At 38.9% G+C, this 26611-nt stretch overlaps 1 pseudogene; it reads left to right on the top strand.

Moving 5' to 3' along the window:
- Window positions 1–583: 583 nt before the first annotated feature.
- Window positions 584–25617, top strand: LOC119899725 (annotated as a pseudogene).
- Window positions 25618–26611: the final 994 nt, after the last annotated feature.

The raw sequence follows: 26611 nt of genomic DNA, 5'->3' as shown, positions 1-26611 counted from the left end.
GGGGTCTCCAGTGGCAGAGCCGGGCCGAGGACCACGGGCGAGACAGCCGGGCCGAGGACCATGGACCGGACACGAGGAGCTGGAGTCGGTCTGACCACGGGCGAGACAGCCGGGCCGAGGACCATGGACCGGACACGAGGAGCTGGAGTCGGTCTGACCACCGACTGGACAGCTGGGCCGAGGACCATGGACCGGACACGAGGAGCAGGAAGATGACTAGCCGCTGCAGTGCTAGCAGGCCGGGAAAAAGGCAGGCTTGGAGAGTGGCTGGACAGGCTGATGGTGCCAAGCCTGACTGATCGGGACGCAGGCTGGGAAACCGGCTGGTGGCTGACAGCTTGAGCGCCACCAGGCAGTGAACCCTCGGGAGTGTCCACGATCTGCTCCAGGTCTCTCTTCATTCGTCTGATGATGACCAACTGCTCAGCCAAGGAGGGGAGATTCAGCAGCCTTGGCTTGCTGCACAGGGTCTTCTCCATGAGGCCATAAACAAACAGTCTGTGATTCAAGTCCGTGGAATCCAGGATTGAGGAACCTAACCTTTCGCAGGTCGACGTCCACTCCCTTATATCATCTGCCAGAAATGCTAGGTCCGCTGGGTCCACACTTGGTCGGGTCATTCTGTCACAGTTTGGTGGTGAAGGCAGGGTGGAGCAGGTTGGAGGACCCAAACGCAGGACACAGAGCGGAGCAGGTATAGTTCAGTGGTTTTAATATAACAAAAAGCGAGCACACTTACAAACAGAGTGGCTGATAGACTGAGTCCAAAAACAAGGGCTGTCCAACAGAAATACAGAATCCAATAACGGCAGGGAAACCGGGAGACACGACGAGTGAGGCTGACAACACGAAACACACTGCTACACAGGGTGACAACATACAATGACCCGACAAAGACCCAGACAGAAACACCAGGTATATATACACAGGGACTAATGAGCAGGGCGGGAGTAACACAGGTGAAAGACATGAGGCTAACGAGGCACAGGTAGGGAGAGAGAGCAGGAGAAAACAGAGACAGACATGCAGAGGGATCACTGGGGTAACAGACATGACAAGGGTTACCAAACACTAGACGAAAGACAAGACAGACCCCCAAAACCCAAAAGACCAAAATAACGCTAACTAAACACAAAAGTGCAAAACACCGCATGGCAGACAGGCAGAGTGTGACAATTGTGTGAAAATTGTATATTTCAGATTCCTGAGGTATGTGATGTTCTCTTTCCTATAGCATCAGTGCAGTACCTGTGGACAGCGGCGACCAGAAAGGCCTCCAGGTTGGGGGCCAGCTGCCCGGCGGTGTGCATGTGGGACCTCAGCAGCAGAACCAGCAGCTCCTCCTGACCCCAGCCAGCCTCCAGCTCGCTCAGCTCCAGGCCCAGCTTACTCTCCATCGCCTCAAACTGGCTCAGGGGGGCAATACAGCCACTGCCGCCACTGTTCTCAATCAGGTTCTTTCCAATGTCGCCATGTCCCAACCCCTGTTCAATCAGCTACGGACTTCGACTATGGTTGGGAACCCACAGGGTGCCTTCCCCACGGGTGTGCTAGGTTTTCCCTCTTCAAATTCGGCCTTGGGAGCCTTGGTCAGTGGTGGATTCAACCAAAACCCAGGGAATGTGAGACTAAACCATCCTGGTGGAGGGGGAGCAGTGGGCCAACAGGGTGCGGAGTATGGTAAAAGTCAGGTTCAACTTACCCTTCTGATACTGACAGGCGTCATCAGTACAACTTTATTGGGGGGACATCTGCGGCATCAGCCACTGCTGGTGATGGACAGTACTCAGTGATAAACACTCAGGCAAAAAACATGAACAGTGTTGGTTTTCAGAGAGATTTCTATGGGCAAGATGTTCTGGGGCAGAAATCTGGGTTTAGCGTCAATGAGCAGAATGTGAATGTTTATAACTCCACTGGGATTAAGGAGCAATGGAAAGGCCCGCTAACTTGAGTCAACCTGGAAAGGTTGATATGGTTTCTAAGGCTGCCAATTTGTGGACAGCAGCTGGGCAGCCAATTCGGTCCAGAACGGAACTGTACAACCCAGAGGAGCCAACCGCTGACCCCAAGTTCAATCCCAGTAGCGGGGTTTCCTCTTTCGGTTCAAGTGGCGCACAGGGGTTTGGGGGCTACCAGACCCTGCGTGGAAGTGAGGACACCCTATCTTCAGGTATCAGGACACTTCAGCCTTACCAAGTCAATGATTACCATGCTGTCACACCCACTCAACTACCACACCAGTGTAGCATCTGTGACAAGAAGGTCTACAACCTCAAGGTCAGTGAACTGATCAGTCAAAACCTAAATGTAGTGTAAATGTTTTGTAAACATGGAAGCTAAACTAAATGATTTACCTGTAAGTCTTACATTTGTCTGCTCACACCTTAATTAAACATAGACAATGGACAATTGAACAAGTGGGCAATCCAATCCTCAACTAGTTTGTCTTCCAATAAAACAGGAGGTCATGTGACACTCATAAGATTTCCCAAACCCTAAAATTTGTAAATGGTCCTGTCTTTGGGTGAGAAAATTAGCATTTCAGGTTGACATGAGCTGATATATTGTAGCTAAATGTTTTCATTTGACAGACAGTCACTAACTGACTGACTGATCCAATATGTTGACGGCAAGCAGTGAGCTTCCATGTTTGGTGTGTGTGTGTGTGTGTGTATGTTTATAGGACTGGGACCAGCATGTGAAGGGAAAACTACATCTGCAGAACCGAACGTTGTACACAAACGAAAGGTGAGTTATTTGCAATTCTAAAATTCTTTGGTAGGCTGTAATTGTGAAATGTGCTCTGAAATGCATGTCATTTTACCACTGAGTGATAAGGTTATATTTATGTTCACAAAGCTAGTGGCTTCACATGGTTTATTCTATTTTTTTGTTAATTTTCAAACAATTATAAGTAAAAATATTTGCTTTTATTATTAGTGTTGAACATGGTTTGGTCATTTCCCCCATTTCCCCACTACTTTCTCACCAGCTGTGTATAAATGTAAATTTTAATTTAAAGCTTAAGCACTGTATTGATCAGTTCAGAGCAAATGTCTCTCTTGAGTGTTGGAAGCACTTTATTTTCCTTTTCCTTGGTCTATATACAGCTCTATTAATGTTTCTATGAATATGAGCTCTGTCACAAGATATGAGTGAGCACGGCAGGGGAGAGGCAGCTAAAATCAGCCTTCTATGATTGTTGCAGCTCCGCAGTGGTATCAGCTGGGGCTGTTCACTATGCTGTCGGCAGGCCTTCTGATGGAGGTCTGAACACCGGAGCGACAAACTCTATGGTCTACTCTACTGCAAGTCAAGGTAGGAGAAGTCACCACAAATGACTTGTTTCTATCGATGTTAGAGTGATGTTTTTCTGATCGCTGGAATGCGTCAAACAACGTGATAGATGGAGTTCAGGGAGTATTTTTAGAGTTACTTTAGGGCATGAGGCAAAGTGTTTTTATAACTTGATACAGTGTGTTTTGAAATCCAAAATATGATGGACTACAACACTTACCCAAACCTTAATATGTACTTGTTGGCAGTTTATGACATTTGGTGAGCATATTTTAACAGCAAAACCACGTGAGACAAGCACAACACAAGTGTGTAATGCTTGTCAATATACTCTCAGTGCTTGCTGAGAATAAATTGACATCACAGAGTATCATTTCACTTCCCAGATGTTATTTCTTAGCACTGATGCACATTTCGAGCCCTATTTTCCAACCAAGTGTTTTTTAAATTCCATAATTATAAAACACAGAAACTAATAAAAAGCAAAACAGCTAATAATGATTTTGTAATAATACACTTAGTAGGTAACATTTATAAAATGAGCCAAGAAATCAATAAATGGAACTTTTTCCCTCAGTTGGTCTACGCTATGAGGACAATTTTTCAATTAAAATTTAAAATTGTTTCCACAGATGTATCCTCAGGAGCCAATACAGCATACTTGCCAGCTGCAGCCATGAAGACTTATTCCATGTCAGACGCAGGATTTGCCTCACACCAGCCAGAGTCAAAGGTCAGACAAACCTTTGGGTTAGTCTCTCAGGATTATTAGAGTTTGCCCTTGGTATATAAATACAATTTTGTGACAGGCTATAAAGAATGCTAGTGGTAAAGAACCAGCTGTCATTTTAGAACATCCAGTTATTAAATATTAAGTGATATTGTTATATTGTCATAGTTATAGTGAATAATTACTTGCTGACTCATATCAATGACTTACACAGTAATAAAAAATAATATAATACAATAATGGGCTCAGAGGGTACTGGCCAGTTTTTATTATTAATGTTGTTTGGTGCAGAGTAAGAGTGTGTGAGTCCGATAGGACGATATGTTCTTATATTTTATCTCTATTTAAGTTAAACACTGCATTTCTTCATTTATACTGCCTTACTGCCATGTATATTTAAAGATTTTGTAAGCCCAAATGTGTTTTGCATAACAAAGGGTTCAACAACAGGCCTTTTCTGGGCTTGGCAACTCGTTACCACTCAATTAGATAACATAGCAAACTGTGTCATTACAATGTTGGCTAGAAGCTACAGTATGTCTTGAGATTTTTCATATGTACTTATTTTACCACTTAATGATTATCCAGCCCCCAGATACAATTTAAGTAAAATAAGGGGTATATTATAAAAAAGCTTCTGTATTGAGGAAGATGTGCAGTCCACATTTGTGAAATGATTCATATGTAATTTTAGTATGCGTTCTACGCTTCCTTATATATTTAATTGCTAATTACACAAATTGATACATTAGTTCCATTTTAGGCAGGGGGACACACATTTCACATTTTTAATTGTGTACTGTAAAAAAAAAGTGTTCAGACCAGACACAGCTGAGCCGTATCTTTAATTGTCTACACAGGCTCTGTACAGGCCCATGCTCCAACTGCATCACACACACTGTACTGTGACTGCAGAGCTAACTTGAAAGTGTTTATTTGCACTTCAAAAATCTTTTTTTACTCTGCTTACACACACATAGCCAAGCCATTGTGTTTGCTGCTGGTTTGACCACAGGGGTGGTGATGGTGCAATGGATAAGATGCCTGCCTTTGAACCCGGGTTCAATCCCCCACTGTGACCCATCCACCTTTGTGTCAGCAAAGCAAGCAAGACGCTTAACCCCTAGTTGCTCCAGAGGCCTGCAACCTCTGACATGTAGCAATTGTAAAAGCGTCAGCTAAATGAATAAATGTAAATGACATGACATGGTAAATGAGCAGTACAGTAACAACAAAGTACAGCGATGTTACAAACATCAACATCATTAGTTCAGAAGTTTTATCCATATTATATTGAGAGAAGCATTTTTAACAAATGTTAAATTATACCTTTTTTAGTCTTGTAATTTCAGTCAATTTACTTGTCTATAAGTGCTGGCTGTTGACTCGGGTTGGAAAACAGCACCTGTTGATAGGCGTCCATCACCAAGGCAGGTCTTTTGAAAAGCACAGTGCAGATGATGAGCGAGGTGAAAATTAGCCACAGCAAACCTGAGGAAAGCCTACTCTAGTGCCCAGCATGGAGCTTTCAACAGTCAGCGTGCAGTAACACGCACCCACTTCTTGAAACATACCTTAACAAAGCTTACTGTAAAATAGTGCATAATGTGCATCTGCTTGTTACAGCTCTTTAATGAAGCCACAGTATACGATGTTTACACAAATTATGCTATTAAAAGATGTCAAACCTTAAATGTTAAACTTTTTAAACTGTATTTCAGGCTGATGTATTTGGTTTCAGGATTTCCACCGAAGTGTAAAAGGATTGTACTTAAAGAGAAATAAATAATATTACGTATACTTAAACAGACAAAATTAGAAAAGGAAAAAGATAACAGTGTTCAAAGAAGGTCCAGTGAAGAGTATGAATAAAATACAGAGAAAAATCTGGGCCTGGTAAAGAAATTTAAAACCATTTCTTCAATTCCAACAAATGTCCGTGACTCTGCTTATTTTGTCCCAGCCATTTGTTCTTTTGCAAGTGGAGCCTATTTAACAGGAGCCTGAATTCAGTGATGTGAAAGTCATACGCTTCACTGGTTGGTTATTGACAAAGGGTTTTATTGTAACAGTGGGAAAATATTAATAGGCTGCTACTTGAGCTAATGTTAGTTGCTATAAACACACACCTGTCTAAGCTGAACAGGTGGGGTTTACTGTTTTTAGAGTCCTGTGTTGAACAGAGTGCACTCCAAAACAACAAATGCACAACTACATACAATGATAATTTCTGAACTTACGGATGTATTCGAAGTTTTATTTGTGTGTGTTCACATTAAAATTAAAATGTAAACATATTTAACAGTTGTAGAAACACACTGTAGAAATCACACTAAAAGAAATTCCTTTTGGTGAAGTGAAATTGAACATATTACACAACAATTTTAGACAAATTTAGATTGAATTGAATTTTGAATTGAATTCAATTGAATTTTTTTGAATTGAAATCTTTATTTTGAACATGCAAGAGACAGTATAAAAAATAAAACAATGTTTAAAAGAAATAGGATAAAATAAACAACAACAGATGAGCAGCAAAAGTACCCTTCTTTCCTGTGTTAACATACTTCTATCATGTGCGAAAAGGAGTAGGAAGAAGTAAAACTTATGTACTCCTATTCCTTTAATTCTTACATTCCTTCAATTAACAATTTTTATATTATTATTATTATTATTATGTTTTATATATGTATTTACACACACACATTTTATGTACACAATATTAGAGTGACCACTGACAAGTATTTATTTATCTAACCTCGATTATGTAAAAATGCAACGAATACAACAAAACATTTTTTTTATTGATTTTGTGAGCAAAATAAAGAAAATCATGAATTATTACAATCTGTATGCAGAAGCTCTCTCTCTCTCTCTCTCTCTCACACACACACACACACACACACACACATACATACATGCAAGCATACACACATGCATGTTTGCCCATATACATGCTGCCCAGTTTGAAATAACACAGTAGCTTTGTGTGATAACAGAACTCAAAAAGAGATAAACACAGGATTACAGCTAACTGCTGTTAGGAGCACAGACCTAAAGACCCCCAGGTCACACTACTAGGCAGCGGTGTAAAGTTTCAGACTAGTGAGAGACTGGTAAAATGATCCGAGGGATTGGCATGCGAGTGCTCTGTGAAGGAACGTGGGGGGAAACTGTGAAACCAGACTGACCATCTCTCTGGATCCTTCAACATGGATCCTGCTCTGCACAAATAAACACACGTGTCCTTAGCAGAGATTCCAGCTAATGTCCGTCAGCATGCTGTCAGTGAAAACGGGAAAGCACAGTGTGAAATGGTTGTTATCCTTTCCACCATTTGGCCCCAGTTTGGTAGGTGATAGTGTTGAGAGTGTAAGTTAACAACAGAACATATGGCTAAAAACAGTGTGGCAGGTAAAGCCATTACCTCTGTTGACTATAGTCTGCAAATTGTCTGATCAGTAGATTTATTGAAAAGTACATTAAACAGAAATATTACTGTTTAATTTTATTTTTAATTTTTTTAGGCTTAATTTAGAAAGCCTGTTAAAATTTTGAAGTGTGATAAAGCCTACATTATATAGAAACTTATATTCATTACTCATTATATAGAAATGAACACGGTTTACAGTAATTACACAATTTACATAGTTAATTCCCATTTTAATTTAAATGTTTTTTGAGCTGACCATGCAAATTACCCTCAGTATAAATGCAAAATACATATTGTATTGTGTTTTTGTATGGGTGATTCAAAACTGTGACATTGTTTAGCTGAGGTGTTGTTTCCAAATGTTTTGTTTTTGTTTTGTTCCATATATTGTTTTTGTTTTGTTCTATATATTCAAAGTCCCATCTGTAACCATTTAAGAAGGCCGCGTCTGTGTGTGCCTCCTTGTGAGTAGGCAACGACATGGCATAACTCTGCGCTGCTGGTTTGCGGTTAACAGAAAGAGCTACTGTTCAAAGTCTGAGCCAACCTTGACAGTGATATCTGTGGTCAAACTGTCTGGGCTTTCAGACACAGATGACATTTTACAGGTCAGACATCAGTCAGTGCAGCGAGCAAGACCCTTGTTCTCTGTAATATTCCAAGGACATAAACAGCTTATTCCTGGATCTGTTTATTGAGCCCATCTTGTATTGACCTTTATGTGTTCGGGAGGTGGCACTGGCATGGAGCTGATAATAGAATTATCACTCTTGCATCTAAAGCTGGCCAGAAACCATTAAGTTGTGCTCATCCAGATTTTGATTGGGATTGTGTGAATAGAAATATGGCCTGAAATACTGTACAAAATGTCTGATTTGTAAAATAGATCTGTCATCAGCCTCACTTTATTTACAACTTCACTTTCTTTGTCTAAAGTTATCAATCAGGTTTTTGTGAAATACCATCACATGTTATTTATGGTCTTTTTGTGACCAGTGCGTCGTGTATGTTTTGAATACTGATACACTTGCCTCTGATTATGTTTCGACAGGCATAGTGAAGTGACTTTGAGATTGTAAAAGATTCCTCCTCCCTACACTTCACGGCTGTTGGACCCAGTGTAAAGTGTATGTGAGTGTAGGGTTTTCCCTAAACAAATTCCTTGTAAAAACAGAGACCCTGGCCGCTGGTCAGAGGTGGAATTAGGACCCCAGTCTGTCCCACACATGGAACTGTCTGTCAGGTCTATCAGCCAGAGAAGCAGGAAGAGGAGGAGGGGCACTGGAAAAATTGCAGTTGAAGCACAATGGTTGCAGAAATAAGACTCTGTGAAATGATGAGATTAATTTACAACTGCTTTCCGCAATGATGTTAAAGGAACATGAGGTGTCAAACAGCTACTTTGATGGTGAGTGTATTTAGTGAATGTGTATGTAGTAGATAAATTGTTCAGAGAAAAAGGTGGGGGAGATGGGAAAGGTGAAATGAACACTAATAAACTTTATTTATACACTGAAAAAAATAATTCATTGGATTTACTCAATTCAATAGTGGACATTGGTTGCACACAATTTTTTTGCTTTGGTAGCCACTTGCACAATTATGTTCCACCAACACAGACTATTCACATTCAAGCAACACAGACTATTTACATTAAAACGACACAGTTTATTCATGTTCAATCAACACAAGTATTTTATATTGATATAAAGTTAATGGAATGTGATAATTGTAAATATTCTTTTTACATGAAATTAAATTATAATTTCTATGTTATAAATCTATTAATAATATACATTAAAGTTAACCAAGGAAGGTTGAAATCAATGGCAACTGGACTGGCTAAGATGTTTCGCTTCTCATCTGATAGGCTTCTTTAGTTCTGAACTATCATTCAGCCACAACTGAAGAAGCCGCTTGGATGAGAAGTGAAACATCTTCAAAAAACCTTAGCCAGTCGAGTTGCCATTGATTTCAACCTTCCTTGGATAACCATGACCTGAAGGACTTCCCTAACAAATTAGTTAAGAAATACACAATTATCAAATGTATTGTCGTTGACAGCTCACTTTACCATTGTTACCAACACTGACAATATATTTGCATTAAAAACTATCAGCCCGTTAAATTCTGAAATTTTATTCCACAAATGAATATAATGCACAGTTGTGTGGCTAGAAAGAAATGGCATTGATTTTCCAAAATTAAAAGTTCACCATACTGTGCCATGGGGATGTCATAATTTGTTAACAATGTATGATTAATATTAACACGTGGACTAGTAAAATGTGCCTAGTACTGGACAGTAATCAAAACTGTAAAACTGTAAAACTGTTGCACTAAAACCAGGCCTCAACACTGCTTACTGGGGTGTACTGCATACTGTAGCTAAGAGCCCAAAAGAAGTATACAGTCCTGGGCTAATCAAATTAAGTATACAGGTGCTGGTCATATAATTAGAATATCATCAAAAAGTTGATTTATTTCAGTAATTCCATTCAAAAAGTAAAACTTGGATATTATATTCATTCATTACACACAGACTGATATATTTCAAATGTTTATTTCATTTAATTGTGATGATTAAAAATGACAACTAATGCAAATCCCAAATTCAGTATCTCCGAAAATTTGAATATTACTGAAGACCAATACAAAAGAAGGATTTTTAGAAATGTTGGCCAACTGAAAAGTATGAACATGAAAAGTATGAGCATGTACAGCACTCAATACTTGGTTGGGGCTCCTTTTGCCTGAATTACTGCAGCAATGCGGCATGGCATGGAGTTGATCAGTCTGTGGCATTGCTCAGGTGTTATGAGAGCCCAGGTTGCTCTGATAGTGGCCTTCAGCTCTTCTGCATTGTTGGGTCTGGCGTAACGCATCTTCCTCTTCACAATACCCCATAGATTTTCTATAGGGTTAACGTCAGGCGAGTTTGCTGGCCAATTAAGAACAGGGATACCATGGTCCTTAAACCAGGTACTGGTAGCTTTGGCACTGTGTGCAGGTGCCAAGTCCTGTTGGCAAATGAAATCTGCATCTCCATAAAGTTGGTCAGCAGCAGGAACATGAAGTGCTCTAAAACGTCCTGGTTGACGGCTGCGTTGACCTTGGACCTCAGAAAACACAGTGGACCAACACCAGCAGATGACATGGCACCCCAAACCATCACTGACTGTGGAAACTTTACACTGGACTTCAAGCAACGTGGATTCTGTGCCTCTCCTCTCTTCCTCCATACTCTTGATTTTCAAAGGAAATGCAAAATATACTTTCATCAGAGAACATAACTTTGGACCACTCAGCAGCAGTCCAGTCCTTTTTGTCTTTAGCCCAGGCGAGCCGCTTCTGACGCTGTGTCTTGTTCAAGAGTGGCTTGACACAAGGAATGCGACAGCTGAAACCCATGTCTTGCATACGTCTGTGTGTGGTGGTTCTTGAAGCACTGACTCCAGTTGCAGTCTACTCTTTGTGAATCTCCCCCACATTTTTGAATGGGCTTTGTTTCACAGTCCTCTCCAGGGTGCGGTTATCCCTATTGCTTTACACTTTTTTCTACCACATCTTTTCCTAACCTTCGCCTCTCTATTAATTTGTTTGGACACAGAGCTCTGTGAATATGGAGGACTGATCCTGACAAATTCAGAAATAAATACATAAATAAATAAATGCTCAATAAATAAATAAGCATCCGATTAAATGCACAAAAAAATAAAGTAAATAAATAAATGTAGGTAGTAATTAAATTATAAGGAGACATAAATGTATATATCTATTTTAATTAGCTTCTTTACTTACTCACCTTTGTAATAATTACCTTATTTATTTATTGTCCATTATAATCTCCTTTATTTATTAATTACTTATTTTTTAAATGTATTTATTTATGTGTGTGTTTTAATATTTTTGTCTGTTTTATTCTTCCGTTTTCTACCCTATTTATTTTCACCCATGGCATTTATTTCTGCCTGTCCTTTTTACATTTCTCTATGCATTTCTGCCTCATTATGCAAATGAGGAGGGGCTGCGTCTCAAGGGGTGAACTTCTCTCCTATTGGTGGACCAGTCAGACAGGAGAGCTCTAGGCCTACTCTGCCTGCACACATCAACGAGCTTGCTCCCCACACAGTCAGATGGCTTCCTTCAGTGCGCTGAGGTGTTTAGCAGCTCTGTTTGAAGACAATACTACCAGCCATGTCTTCCTTCTCTTTTCACGTAGACGCTCCGACAGACAGTGCTTTCAGTTTGCTGCATGCATGGACACAGAACTGTGGTATAGGGAGAAGCACACGGTCAGCTAGCTGCAGCTAAATCTGGAGTGCACTCGTATTCAATTCTGTATGGTAAATTCAGTTTTAACGGAGCAAAGCGAGCAGGCAGATTTACAGACTTTTCTGTCTGTTTCTTTCTTTACAAAGACACATGTTGCAGTCTGAGAGTCTTATGTGAAGAGGGCAATGAAGTACTCAAAAGTACACGAGGCAAGCACCACATACAACATAATTTATCAAATTGCACAATGGATATACAGTATGAAAATAAGATTAATTGGGTTATATTCACAGGAAGTATAAAACCTGTTACATGTGTCTATTAAAAGTTAAATAACACAAAAATGTCAGGGAAATTACTTAGATTTAAATACTGCAGTTGTACATTTGAAATACCTTTCTACATTTCTGATAGGAAGTCTTCTTGAGGTGGTATAAAACATTTCTCCTTAAATTCTGATTTGTGTTGTGGACAACTATGACCACATGAATTAAAAAATGAACCATTTCACTGCCCAAGTCAGCTATAACACAAGTCTTGTTCATTAGACTACATGCTGTACAGTATTTGTGGACAGATTTTGTCCCAGGATTTATTATACATTTCTTCTTCTTTATTGCATGTTTTATAATAATAAGGTGAGAAATGGGTTTGTTCTGAGTTCATCCTGCACTGCAGCAGCTAATAAAGTCCATTTAATCCCAAAAATGGTTTTCTTTTAGGCAGACTGGAGCAGATAACAACTTACCTTTCTCAAGTTGTACAGTAATGTCACATATGTGTATGAAGGTGGATCAAACAAGCTAATCTTAAATGTCAAAGTAGAGAGGAGCCTAGTAGGCCTATTTATTTTCATTCATTACAAAAGATGAATAAGCTATGCAGACAGTTGTAAAAAAAATCTTGAATGTTCTCCACTTGTTATAGTTACGCAGAAATATTAGGGGTGTGGGCTGTATTAAAAGTACCCAGTTCTCCCATGCGCTAACACACAGTAACGATGAGTGCTGTTCTCCCATTCTTCCTCTGTAACTACACATAAACAACAAGGCATGTAAGGGGGAATATAAAAGGAATTTATTTTATTATTTGGGGATTTTGTTGCTCTCCTTCTCCTCCTCCACCTTCTTCTTCTTTTCTTCTGAGGAATATGGTTATGTTCTCCGCATGCCTGTAAGACATAGAAGTACAGTAATTAGCCTTCATTAAATCATTTCGACTAGTTAAGTGCAGTAAAGTTAACTTTAAATTGACTCCCCCACCACACATAAAACACGGCTTAATAGCAGTCACATTTAATAGAAGCATAAAATTCTTCTTAATGGTAACTGTCAAGATTAGTTTGTTAGTCACCACCACTAGCTTAAGAGCTTTAGCCTATATGATATTAGCACTACATAAATTAGCCTAGCGGACTTTTACCCTCCTCATAGCTTAACAGATTACATGTATTATTCATAATATTTCTTACTCACCGCTGGTTATGTCACTACGCCTCCCGACACAACACCACGGTTCAATTTTCCCCCTGAATGGCGTTTTTGTTGAAACAGCAGCTGATAACACCAGAGCAAGGAGCTGCTCTGTGTGGGAGCATTTACTGTAAATACTCGAATAGGAGTGCACTCCAGATTTAGCTGCAGTTAACTGATGTAGCTCTCAGAAACAACAGCTCACTTTACTGCAGTTCTTTGTCCGTATAAGTCACTAATTGAAAACTTTGTAGGTCAGAGTGTCCCCATGAAAAGAAGGAAGACATGGCTGGTAGTGTCTTCAAACAGAGTTGCTAAACACCTCAGCGCACTGAAAGAAGCCATCTGACTGTGTGGGGAGCAAGCTCGTTGATGTGTGCAGGCAGAGTAGGCCTAGAGCTCTCCCATCTGACTGGTCCACCAATAGGGGAGAAGTTCACCCCTTGAGACGCAGCCCCACCTCATTTGCATAATGAGGCAGAAATGCATAGAGAAATGTAAAAAGGACAGGCAGAAATAAATACCATGGGTGAAAATAAATAGGGTAGAAAATGCAACGGAAGAATAAAACAGACAAAAATATTAAAACACACACATAAATAAATACATTTAAAAAAGAAGTAATTAATAAATAAAGGACAATAAATTTGTCTTTATTTTTTTGCGCATTTAATTGGATTCTTATTTATTTATTGAGCACTTTTTTATTTCTGTATTTATTTCTGAATTTTTCAGGATCAGTCCTCCATACTATGAACAGACAGCGTCTTTGGCAATGACCTTTAGTGTCTTGCCCTCCTTGTGCAAGGTGTAAATGGTCGTCTTTTGGACAGCTGTCAAGTCAGCAGTCTTCCCCATGATTGTGTAGCCTACAGAACTAGACTGAGAGACCATTTAAAGGCCTTTGCAGGTGTTTTGAGTTAATTAGCTGACTGGAGTGTGACACCAGGTGTCTTCAATATTATTAATTTAATAATTACTAATAACCTTTTCACAACACTCTTATTTTCTGAGATACTGATTCTGGGGTTTTCATTAGTTGTCAGTTATAATCATCAAAATTAAAAGGAATGAACACTTGAAATATATCAGTCTTTGTGGAATGAATGTATACATTATAAACTTTTTGAATGGAATTACTGAAATAAATCAACTTTTTGATGATATTCTAATTACATGACCAGCACCTGTAATGTGCTCTCTTTCTAGATGTAGCTTAGTTTGGCCAAAAATGCCAGAGCTTTTCCAAAATACATCTGCATCAATAAAAATAAATAAAAATACACATTAAATGTCCTATGGGAAGCTCAAGGTTTTTGAACAATGCATTATATATTAGCACATTAAAATGCAATGGTTAAATTTAAATGTGCCTGGTACTGTACAGTAATCAAAACTGTACATCTTGAATAACACTCAATTGGTGATGGCAAAATCAGGCTGCAACACCACTCAGTCCAAGCATGTAGAGGTAGAGACTATTAGTTTGCCAACAGTCATGTCCTAATCCAACCAAGAGCCAAGAACAATTAGCTCTCTTCACTGGTGGAGCTTAGTTTTCAAGCTTTCTTGACAGTTCCCCTGCATCTAGCTCCACGATGATCTTTTGAATTACGTCAAAAGGGTAGCGGAGCTTTGTAGGGTATTGCATGTTTAAAGCATGAAAGAGTCCAAACAACATTGCAGACGCAGTGGCTGCATTCTCAAGATCTCAAAGTGCCACCACACCACCCTCAATGACTATTCCGATGCAGAGGGCTCGCTGTTGACAGTGTCTTTCACAACAAAGATCCTCCCGCAGTCATCTCCACAGCACTGAAGAAATGGGTCTCAGACATTTCCTGGTGAAAAGAAAGGACACAATTATTTAAACTCAGACCTCATTAGGACATAGGGCATCTTTTAAACTACAAAGTTACTTTCAACATTACTTTTGTGCTTAAAAATACAGCACTGAGAAGGAGTAGTTTAAAAATATATTCTAATGGGGTAATCACTGATACTTTCAGCAAGGACTGTATAATTAATAAAACTGTATAATTTATGCGTTGCCTCACATCCAATAGCCTAAACATCTGCGTTTCATCATACATGTTTTAACGCTGGTAGAGACAGCTTGCATTATAAGCCACTATGTTCAGACATGCATAGACTTAACCAGGCAGTAATTTCAGGAGCTACAGGTATACGTATTTGATAGATTCAGTGATCCCCACACATAGGAAATTTGGCGACCCATTTTAAAATTGTTTTTGATTGCAGCGCTGCGCAGCGCATGTTCGCTCCGCACATCCTCTCACATGCGCTCTCGCTCTCTGGCAAACACGGACAACGGACTCGTCTGTGAATTGAATGGTTGGTATCATAAACAACGCTGCACATATCTGTCTAAAGCAACGCTGTCAATGTCGGAGACCCATCTTCAAAGCGGTTGTTAGCAAGCATGTAATGAGTCTAGCTTATTAGGATAGTTATGTTAACTTTGGAAAATAACTGTCGAAGTTACCACGCTGTATAACTTTTCAATAGGTATGTTCGAGATAACTGGCTCACTTGACGTGAGCTGCAGGTGACTGCAGGGGCGGGGAGCCTGCGCCCGGACTGTGTGAGCTTACTGTGAGCTTAGAACAATGATCAGACTTTGCTCCCACGAGGCCTTAATGTAGAGACGTTTTGCAGTGCAGGTGTTGTGCCGAATTCTGCATGCCTGCCGTGAATTGCAAACAACCGGGGGAGATAACGCTCTTTTATGTTTAGAAAAGTGGTGGATGCAAATCTCAGCAGGTAGGCTAGCCTACAACATCTGTTTTGCCAAATTATGCATTCACTTAATAAGGTCCTTTTCAACACTTTGCTGTTCACATTGTTTAAACTCGGTTAACGCCACGTTTTTGCTGAAATTCCGGGAATGGTACTTTTACTAAGTGTAATAATATATTAACGATTCTTAACGTTCATAAGAGATATACTGACGTTTTACTTAAGAACATAAAACCCTTTAGTAAAATATACTAAATATAATTTAATAAATTTAGCAGGTGACCAGTCTCCCTTTTTTCAGTGTACAGCACTTTTTAAAACAAAGTGCTTTACATGGTTGGACCAGCATCATACCATTTCTGCTGCAGTGAGACAACTACAATAATACAAAAACAAAAATGGAATAAAATACTTAACAATAATACAACATAAAATAATAATAATAAAACAGATAAGACATGTTGGAAATAAAACAGACCCTTCTATGGTGGAGTTGATTCTTTAGATTTTCTTTGTTACTTTCTTAGCATGTCTCTTTTCTTAACTCTTGGTTGTTGTGAGTCAAAAGAGTGAAAGATTGAGATAAAGACAGAGATCTGAGGATAACTAGTTATGCAAGGAATTGGAAAAAAGGGGTGTGCAAAATATTTGAGCTGGGAAAAAGAATGGAAGAACAATCATAAGAAATCTGAAAAACAAAGAAAAGGACACTAAAAACTGTTAATATAATCTGCCTTTAAAAAAGGTGAAATAATAATAATAAAGCAAATAGTGATACCGATCACTTACCCAGTCCTTGAAGTTAAGAAAGGGGGAAGGACAAAGGTATGTTGACCAACGCAGGTCATTATACTGAGGTACTTGTTTATGCCTGAGGTACTTGTGTCGAATGTGTCAAATGTTTGGGGCCAGTCAGTTGACAAGTCTCTAAATCCAAACAAGAAAACTTTGATTACCACTGCTGTACAGGGAACTATTAATAGACATCCTGTGTGATAGTGTTACACTGATGTTAGACAGGCTACAGGCTTATTAAAAAATATCACAGTGGAAGTATTCTTTATGGCTGTGAAGCACCACACAGTTAGACAGGATTTATGAGAACATAAATATCACTGTATCCAGTCGAGAGTGACCCCTAGCTGAACACAATCACTGCTAGCCATGCTTTGTCAAAACTTTGAAAGCTCCTTAACTGATGTAGTTACATGTTATATCTTGCATATTTACCCATGTAGAATGAATAAAACTTTATTCATGTTTGCTAAAGAATATTGTTTTTTTGGTTATTATTTGCAGCCATTTCCACCCAGAAAAGCCACAGCAGGGCGTGTCGTTCACATCTGCAACCTCCCTGAAGGCAGCTGCACAGAGAATGATGTCATCAACCTGGGACTACCTTTCGGCAAAGTCACCAATTACATCCTCATGCGCTCTACCCATCAGGTGTAATAGCATTAATTATGTATCAGTTATTTGTTATTCATGTTTATTGATTAATATCTTCATTTTGACTCATTTTGACTTTAACATATTATTATTACATAAAGAGTAACAACCAATTTTAAAATAAGCACCATATAGCAAGCAGGGTCCCAGTCACTTCTTTATTTTGGCATTGTGCATGTGCTTTCAAAGTACAAGTACAAGTATGTCCTACTCCCAGTGCATGATTTCTGTCCTGATGAGTTCCCTAAAAGACGTTGATACTGTGAATATTTTTGCCTCGAAGACATTTGACAAAATGCAAATCAGCCAATTATCCATGTGCCTTTTTATGATTATCAACAGTCTTTTTCTGCGTCAGCTGTTATATGATATCAGGTACTTTGTTATAACTTACTGACTCTTTAACTACCCGTACATAACAGCTCACTCAGTTTCCCAGGTTTCAGTTGTCAGAATTGAACTCCAATGTTAATATCACTCCTATCAAATTTAAAGCATTCTTGCTAAATCGTAGTATTGGTTACAGGAACTAAATCAACTGTTCTGGTGATTTATTATGGTAGTGAAATGTGAGACCTTGTGATAATGATTTTCAAAGATTTGCTCGCATCCAATCTGAAATCTGATATGTGAAATATGTTTTTGTAGATGTCCAGCAAGAAAACTATATAACCGTCAGAGGGTAATTTTCTGTTCTCCCAAAAGGCATTTCTGGAGATGGCGTATGTTGAAGCAGCTCAGGCCATGGTTCAATACTACCAACTTACTCCTGCTATGATTAACACTCAGAAACTTCTCATACGAATGTCTAAGAGGTACAAGGAGCTGCAACTCAAGGTAAGACTGAAGAACAAATTAAGCAGCAGGTCAAACGCTGTGTTAGCCAGTTGGTAAACTTGAATTTCTTCTCTGTATAGAAACCGGGTAAGGATGTTCAATCAATCATCCAGGATATCAGCTGTCAGCGGGAGAGGGATGAGATGCAAGAACTTGAGCAGTAAGGCAACTTTCCTTTCTCCTTTCAGTCTCAAATGTTCCTTTAGTCAATTATTGAGGGATGAAAAATGCAAATTCAGGGAGGTGTAAATGTCACTGATGATTATTACTTAAGTTGAATAAGTGTTATAGTTCTGAACACAAAGTTCAGCTTCAGAAGATTTCTCCATTAAATCTACATATCATCATAATCTTCCTCCAGATACATGCCAGAGAGAGCACGCTCCCGCAGCCCTATCAGCCGCTCTTTGAGTCCTCACTCACACAGCCCGAGTTTTACATCATGCAGCTCAGCCCACAGTCCCCAGGGGCCACAATGCAGGGGTCCGGAGAGAGGCAGTAATGGCCTGGGCTCCTGCCGGGACTCTTGGGATTGGTCATCACACTTAAGAAGGGGTGAGGATGAAAGGGAGAGGGATGACACATGGAGGAACGGGGGCAGCATAGATGACGATCGGGCTAATGGACGCGCAGCCGACCGTCGGAAGGCTTACCAGAAACCCTTGGATCATATCAGCTTGAGATCTGCAGATGAGCAGCGAGGAGGAGGAGGTGGTGAAGGGATGAGGGGAAACAGAGACTGGCACCCACGAGGCAGCCCTCAAGGTGTGTCCTTCAACTCTTACAGGAACATAGAGGACGATTTCTACATGAAGGAACAAATGTACAAGTCAGACAAGCTGCCCAGACCTCCATACCAAAGGCATGACACAAAGCCAAAGCGGAGGGATGGTGGTGACCACCACAGCAGATCGAGGCATTCTGAGTTTGATATGACTGAGGAGCCACTTCGCAGAACACTAGAAGACAAGAGGCAGAGTTCACCAGACAGGGGCAGGAGCAAAAAGATAAGCAGGAGGCACACCACTGTGGAAAAACAGGAGAGAGAAAATGCTACTGAAAACATGGTGAGTCATTTTTGTAAATTATTGTTGTATATCTGGTGTACACATCCTTCTAACAGCTAAGTCACCTCTTTTCCCAGGATCGCCAGTCAAAAGAAAAATCTGTGTCACCTCAGCAACTCAATAAGCCAAAAGAAACTACTGAATGTAGTAAAGAGAGAGACACTGTAAGTTTGCATTACGATCTTTATTACACATTCAACCCCCCTGTTGGAATATTAACATCTCTTTTCTTGATCCATTTTAAGGTGAAGCAGAGGGAAAGTGGAGATGACACTGATGAAGAGTGTTGGTATCCCAAGAACATGGAGGAACTGGTCACTGTAGATGAAGTCGGGGGAGAGGATGATTCCATTATTGAGCCAGACCTTCCTGAGCTGGAAAAGTATACATCCTGCCCCAAAGAGTCTGCAGAGGAAGAAGCAGTGGAGGAGCATGTATTACCCCCTACCTCCTCCTCTTTGAGGTGCGGGAGATATCTAACGAAAAGTCTAACCAAGAAAAGTTCTGTGAGGATGCTGGAGACCCAGCAGAAACATCTTTAACTGAGAAACCAGGGAAAGTTTTAACTGCACCCAGTCCTGAAGACCAGAAACGTGGTCCAGTGGCTCCTGATCTACCAGTCACCAACCTTAATGACTTCCCCTGTGAGGAGTTCAAGGCTGCACTAGAAGAGACATGTTTAGAGGTTAAAATAAAGAAAAGCGGGTCATCAGAAGAGCCAATGGAAAATCACGTTTATGTATCAGAGGACAGCAAAACCATGGAAGTAGGACGGGTCACAGAAACAATCAATGATGGGGTTCAACAGAAGGACGGCAGTCTTAAAACAGGTACTTGTCAAAAGAATTCAGATGTTGGCAGTAGATCCAGTGTTCAGTTACATTAAGCCTCCTAAAGGATAGTTTTGAGTTGTTAGATTAGTCAATTCATTGATTAGTACATGTCCAAAACATTCATCTGCTATTTTGCTAATTTACTAATTTAAGCATTTGATGGACAGTATGGATGGACAGTAATAAAACATATTCACTTGATCTGACTTATTCATAATGCTCTTGCCTCACATTGAGTATCCTTACACATCCCCCATCTCTTACACTGAAATCTCTTTACAAAGGAATCTCTTTACGGCAACTATGGACAGAACGAACAATACAGCTGTCGTAACATCAGTTTCACTAGCAAGGACCACAACAAACAGATACAATTAAATGATTTACTGATGAACAAAACAGAAACATGTACGAGGCTTGCAGTTGCTGAATAGACATTCGAAAGCTATGATAAGGAAATCCACAGTAGCACCCGGGCACGATGGACCCCCCTATAACCCTATGGAGAGGAAGAAGGAGATGAGGAGACAGAGAAAGGGGTGGGCGGGAGGGGTGCAGAATGCAAGAGCGAAGAAGATGAGATGGGATGTGTGGGTATTTATGGAAATGCCAGTAGTGACGTCTTGATTTGTGGTCCCTCTCCTGAAACTCTGCTATTAGCACCACTATATGGAATTGTTGCACAAACATCCTTAGCTTTTCTTTGTCTTTGTCAAAACTCAAATACAAACCAGTTAACTATATACCATACTATAGAATATGTAGTGTTTTGATAGGAATCAATATGAATGATTATTGAAAACAAGTTGTTATGTTTTTCTTTAACAATGAAATAGTTTCCGATATTTCTTGCAAATATGCATCAGCTGTTATATGTATATATATAGTCATTGCATTGTGGTTAAACTCTACTGTCCACATTTAAATAAAGTTAAAAAAATGACTCTAAAAGTAATAATAATTCATACGGTTTTACGCATCCTGCCTTTCTCATAATTTATGTGCTGTTTACAGAGCTTGAGGCCCCCTTGCCATCTCATGAGCAAAACAAAGCTGTCAGTGAACACAGCATCTCTTTGGGTAAGCAAAACACATTTTATTATCTCTCTGATGCTAACTTCAATCTTTTAAAATACACTGAGAATAAATTAAAAAAAATTCAGACTTCTCTCGCTGGATTAAACCCAGTCCAAGAGCCCTTGAACTGGTCCATATTTAATTGACAGAAGTTTGTGGAGTCTTGAGCCTGTGAGCTTAGTCCTAAAGATAAAGTGTTATCATGTACACCATTAATAAGTGCCCTGACAACCTGTTGCATTAGCACTCTAATTGGCTGGAATTGCTTGGCCACTTGCTGACCTATTTCCGTGAGCAGGTTGTGAAATGCACCCCTGAGAGATGAGTATTTATATTATCATTGGGGCTAGAATGACACAGCCAAGCACGTGGCTGGTGTCGGGCCTGCTGCATAGAGGCTTACATAAGCCACCAGTGCAGTTTGACAACAATAGACCACAGTACAGAAACAAGAGTGTGGGTATTTCTGTTGTACGATGCCCTGAGAATGTGTGTGTCCACTGTGTCCATTCATAGCATGGCTGAGAAAAATTTAACACTAATGCGTCATCTGGTTGTTGTTGTTGCCATTTTGTAAATTTTTTTTATTGATACATTCATCTGCAATGGGACGCAGACAGCCAGTTACATGTTGTTCTAACTGTCTAATTTCATGTAATCAAGGTATAATTGTACTGAAATACATGCTACACACATGGCTGACCCAGCTGACATTAAAGATACACTAGGTATTGTGTTTGTTAAAGGATATTCATTAAATCAGCACAAACCATAGTAAGATGATCATTCATTAAAACATAGAAAATAAAATTGTGGTGTTTTAATGGACAGTTTACCGACATCCAATCTCATGCGTTCAGTGTTTCAGATATACAAGGTGCATGGTAGATGTGTTTATTATTTTATTATATTGGTTATATAATCAGAGTTGTAAATTCCCTTTATGCTACATACAAAACAAACGTTATATACAGAAATGATATACAGTAGATGAGTGAATATAGTAACTCATAGTACATCCTACTGTCAATGTGTGAAGAAAATGTGTGATATTGATCTTTTCCTTTTCATTTAAAATGGGTTTTCGTTGTTGTTGTTGGAAAATAGAAGAGAGTTTGGCGAAGTGAGGGGAGCACCCAGAGAGGTTATATTATGTAGCCTGACGCTGACAGGTGTCGTTTATTTTCTCTGCAGCAGAAGAAAAAATGGGTTTGAATAAAGGAGAATGACAAAAAAAAGATGCACAGTAAATTGATGGAACAGGATATTTTTACTTTGGATTCAGTTACAAATGTTTCATTTTTATTCTTAAACTAGGACACAAACTGCAGCATGTAGTAAACTGGATTGCAGCATTGCCTGAAGTACTGTCACTGTAGATACTTGTGAAAACCCTGATTTTGTCAAGTGCCGGTTTCTGGGGACTGAATTCTAATTGCTGTCTTCGCTGTCCTAATAGGAGTAGAGTTCATTGTGCCAAAGACTGGCTTCTACTGTAAACTCTGCGGGCTGTTCTACACCAGCGAGGAGACTGCAAAGACCACTCACTGCCGCAGCACGGTACACTACAGGAACCTACAGGTACTCACTGCACACTGGTGACACACCCATCCTTCAGGTGATGGTGACATTGATCACAGGAGGAATAATATAATAATCTGGATTTATACATTTCCACATTTTATTCAATCTTTCCTCTGTGAATTACACGAGATGTGCTATCGCTGAGGTCTGCATGTGTGTCTAACAGTAAATCTATTTGTATGTGTTGTATGCACATATTGGCCGTCACTCCTTTTATACCAGCAAATGTAGTATCAACAGTTCAAGTCTGTATGCCTGCCTATCAGTCCACAGTCAGTGTGGTCTGGGAGCAGAATTCACAAGATGACACCACCTGTTTCTTGGTGGTGAGTAATCTCTTCACACGCAAACGTTCAGCACATTCGCCTTTCTTCTTATGTACGTAGGTCTTATTTGGGGAATGAATCTTTCTTTAAATGTTTAATCAAAAATGTTGTTTTCTAAAGAGGACTGCAAAGGACAGTGAACATGTTTGACCTTTCTGTTAGTGGACATGAGGATCCAAGAAGTGTGACCATCAGTAATATACAGTACTGTATAAACTGTACACCTTTTTATACACTTAGCATTATATTCCAAAATGCTTTTTGTTTAAATTGATTGTTGAGTTTATTTAGTATCTAAACTCTTTTCTTGCTAGATTATAATTTGGCAATATGCGCAACAGCGCAGAATCTGCAGAAAATAATGTCAATTTTGATGATTTAGTAACTGTTTAAGCCTTTTATTAAGATTTATTAATTATTAAGATTTACATGACTTTATATTAAATGCATTTGCACTGTTTGAACAAAACAACCGATTTAAAGACATTACCTTGGGCTCTGGGAACATTTGATGGCCATTGTATTTTCTGACATTTTATGGACTATAAACATTATTTGATTAAAGAATCAACAGAAGTATAGAAGGGAATCAAAGTATAAAATGAACAAATGCAGTCAGATGGGCAAATACAAACTCGACACAGCAATATCTACTGACACATCCTTGCACACACACACAGACACACACGCACACAGACAAGCCAACATACACATTGCATGTAAACTTGCAGCTGCATTAGGTTTCTGATTATTGCCCATTCAGCACCAAGCCATCTTGCATTTCTCTCGACCCCGGCAGCGCAGCTGAGGCAGTTAGAGGAGCAGCAATTCCCTCACATTTGATGGATTACATTCCAAGAGGAAAAACAGTTTCTAACAGTTGTGCTGCCCGTCAAATCTTTGCATGCGTGTGTGTGTGTTCTGGTGTTTAATAGTTTTATATTAGTTTACTCTCCTTAGTCATCTACATAGTTTAACTTCAGCACTCAGTATGTTTTGTTGTTGTGGATTTGTTTCTAAATGTAGTACAGTATGCATTTATTTACAGATATTTATTAGGTTAATGTTGTTTTAAAACTCAATGTATCAGGTACTGCTTTGCTGTATCTGCTGTACAAAAAAAATTGAACGAGGTATTTAGAGTCAGATATTTGAGTCAATTTAAATGGATAGGATTTTATCAACATGGCATTTTGGGGCTAATGCAGCTAATAGCACATATTATAGATACAGACCTAAATTTTACAGATTATAATGTGACTTCATAATTAATTTCTAAGTAGCCCTAAATCGATCGTACAATTACCTCCAACATGCTGTTGGTGGAAAAGACTGGTCAGATGGTTGTTTGACTAACGTGCTGATGTTGATATCAAGATGCTGCGTTCTGATATATGTTGGATTGTATTTTTTTTTTCTTCATTCACAGAAATACCTTTCCCAGCTGGCAGAGGAGAGTCTGTCAGGCACACAACCATCAGCCGCACAGTGACATCAGCTTGACCTCTCACGTCTTGTTCAGCAAACAGCAGAGGATAGATTTGTGTGTGCGTGCTGTTGGTGCAAAGATGTGGACTACTACAGCATGGTAAATGTGACACGTGGAAGCTAGAGTATGCGGACGATTGCACTGGTTTTGTTATTCTGGGGGAGGGATGTTTGTATGCCTTGAATGACACTGACAACCCCAGCCATAGATGCTCTCAGTGTTACAATACAATGTACATACCTGAAGTGTAATGTATAATGAGGCTACAATATTTAATTGCAATTGTTTTCATTTATCAGTTTCCTTGCAGTTTATGTCATTAGATTTTGTGTGATAAAATGTATTTGTTGTTTATTTATTTTTTTGAAAGGGAAATGTATTAATTAAATTAAATTAGTTACGAAGACGACATGTTGTTACAGCGTGGGCTTATGGTAGTCCATCTGCTGAGTTTAAATCAATTACAATACAATTATTTATCAATAATGATACATTTACAATTGCAAAATAACTTGAAAAAAAGTGCCAAGGAATGTTTTTACTAAAAAACTGATGCAGATTCTCAGGTTTCAGATTTCACTGTACAGCTTAGTACACAGCATTTACATTTTTATTTATATCTGTGGTTTTAAAGGCTCTCGCTTTTTTTCTTTACATTTTGACAGTTTGTGCACTACAATATCTGTCTGTTGGGTAAAAATGTACATTATTTGGATTGATAATGATGCAACTATGCAAAAGATCTTTATTTTCTTGAAGTTCTATGTTGGATTTAATTCATGAAACAATCACTGGTCACATTTGCCAACATATGTAATGCCTTAAATATTAAAGACCTTAGACTGGACCATGTGTTTAATTTATCAGAGTTAAACATGCAATGTTATCAAGCCAGAATTTGTTTTTGTATACTGTGAATACTGATCCTGTGACATCAATGATAGTGTTGTTTTCTTTGACAAACTTTTCATATGACTTTCAATGCAAAAAATAAACATTTTAAACATGTTTCAACAGGTATTTTTGATTTTTCTCAAATGAACATTGTGTAAAATTGAACATATTGCGTATGCTATGTGGTATGTTGGTTATACAGTCATGAACACCCCTAAGGAACCATACACCATCCATCCATCTATTTTCTACACCAGCTTATGGTCGGGCATGAGTGGGAGTGTTGTATAATAGCTCCCCCAAGTGTTGAGGCAAGAAACAAAGCTGGGTGCTGAAACTAATTGTGGATGTCTCAATAGATGTGTAAACTCAGTTTGTATATCTTTAGTTTTCTGTAAGAGTCCAGTTTTTTATCCAGCTTTTTATTTATGTTATTTTTTACATTTTATATTATTATATTTAATCTATATTATTATATATTTAATTTTTATATATATATTTAATCTACTTACCCACACAGTAAGTTTACACAACATAATATTCTTAAGGTGTCCAAATGTGCTTCAATCTGTCAATTTTCATATTTCAAGTTATTGAGCAACCATTATTACCATACTTTCATTAAATGTGCACAACAATCTTGGATAATACATATAAACATAATTAGTCCTTTAACTGCAGATCAAGTCAATTTCATCCTTGTTCCATGTAAAAGTTTAAGTCTTTTTAAAACTTTCCATATTGAATCATGAATCATTTGAAAGTTTGTTTTCTAGAGCACAATGTTGGCAAGTTCATATATCATATGTGAATAAGAGATGTGTTCATATTACAAACAGTAATATTTATGCTATGTTTCTATTGCGTTAGCTAATCTTTAACAGCTGTTCTGACATGTTTCCTGTATGCCAAGTAATTTTCCTCGCTCTTGAAGGCAGTTAGATCATTATAATGTTACACACGGTTTCTTCGGCCTTACAGCAAGACATCTTTTCAAATATCTTTAATCATTCTCATTTTATATGGTATTTTCTCTGTAAATATGTAGGGGAATAAGGCTCCATCACACATACAACTGGTATATT

The sequence above is a fragment of the Micropterus salmoides genome, unplaced genomic scaffold, assembly GCF_014851395.1.
Source record: "Micropterus salmoides isolate LMB-PRFRI ecotype aquatic unplaced genomic scaffold, ASM1485139v1 Ms_hic_scaffold_12, whole genome shotgun sequence".
Taxonomy (NCBI): Eukaryota; Metazoa; Chordata; class Actinopteri; order Centrarchiformes; family Centrarchidae; genus Micropterus; species Micropterus salmoides.
This window is presented reverse-complemented; position numbering and strand designations above follow the sequence as displayed.